Source organism: Coregonus clupeaformis, unplaced genomic scaffold (assembly GCF_020615455.1).
Source record: "Coregonus clupeaformis isolate EN_2021a unplaced genomic scaffold, ASM2061545v1 scaf1300, whole genome shotgun sequence".
In the NCBI taxonomy this organism is placed as follows: Eukaryota; Metazoa; Chordata; class Actinopteri; order Salmoniformes; family Salmonidae; genus Coregonus; species Coregonus clupeaformis.
The window spans coordinates 151,899-152,993 of NW_025534754.1; positions in this window are offsets into that span (position 1 = coordinate 151,899).

Here is a 1,095-nt window from a genome sequence, read left to right on the forward strand (position 1 = left end):
GAGACGCCCAATGATTTATTGGGTATATCAACATTTCGGCCCGCAGTGCCTTCCCCACCATCAGCATGTGTGCAAGTGTCTTAAGAAATGTAATAAATACATTTTTATAATACATTTTCTCATGCTTTCAAAATAATACCCACTGACAACTTTTATGCAGGGTTGGTTTTGTGTTCTGTTTAAATGAGGTAAGTTGGCTTAATATTTGAATAGATTTAGCTGAACAGAGAATTGGGGATTCAAATAACATTTCACTCTGTAGGTCTGGCAAGTCTTTCTCACTCATAACTTAATAGTGTTTTCCACACGTCAGTAGGGATAGCCTTTGACTGTTGGCATTTCATTCACCCTCCTGTCAAAATTAATTAACCAGACATTATTCTCTCTTTACCGGGGTGGAGAGAGGTCCAGACGGAATCAGCAACCAGGCCTGTGTCTGTTACCAGGGTATCACCAGCCTGATCGCTGCGCTCACCATTCTATTAATCAGCCTGATCGCTGTGCTCACCATTCTATTAACCAGCCTGATCGCTGCGTTCACCATTCTATTAACCAGCCTGATCGCTGCATTCATCATTCTATTAACCAGCCTGATTGCTGCCTTCATTCTACACTATATATACAATAGTATGTGGACACCCCTTCAAATTAGTGGGATTTTGCTATTTCAGCTACACCAGTTGCTGACAGGTGTATAAAAAGTTGAGCACACAGCCATGCTTTAATCTCATAGACAAAAATATTGGCAGTAGAATGGCCTTACTGAAGAGCTCAGTGACTTTCAACATGGCACCGTCATAGGATGCCACCTTTCCAATAAGTCAGTTCGTCACCTTTCTGCCTGCTAGAGCTGCCCGGTCAACTGTAAGTGCTGTTATTGTGAAGTGGGAAACGTCTAGGAGCAACAACGGCTCAGCCTTAAAGTGGTCACCCAGAAATCTCAGCCACACAAGCTCACAGAACAGGACCGCTGTTTGCAACACTCACTACCGAGTTCCAAACTGCCTCTGGAAGCAACGTCAGCACAATAACTGTTGGAAATGGGTTTCCATGGCCGAACATCCGCACACAAGCCTAAGATCACAATGCGCAATG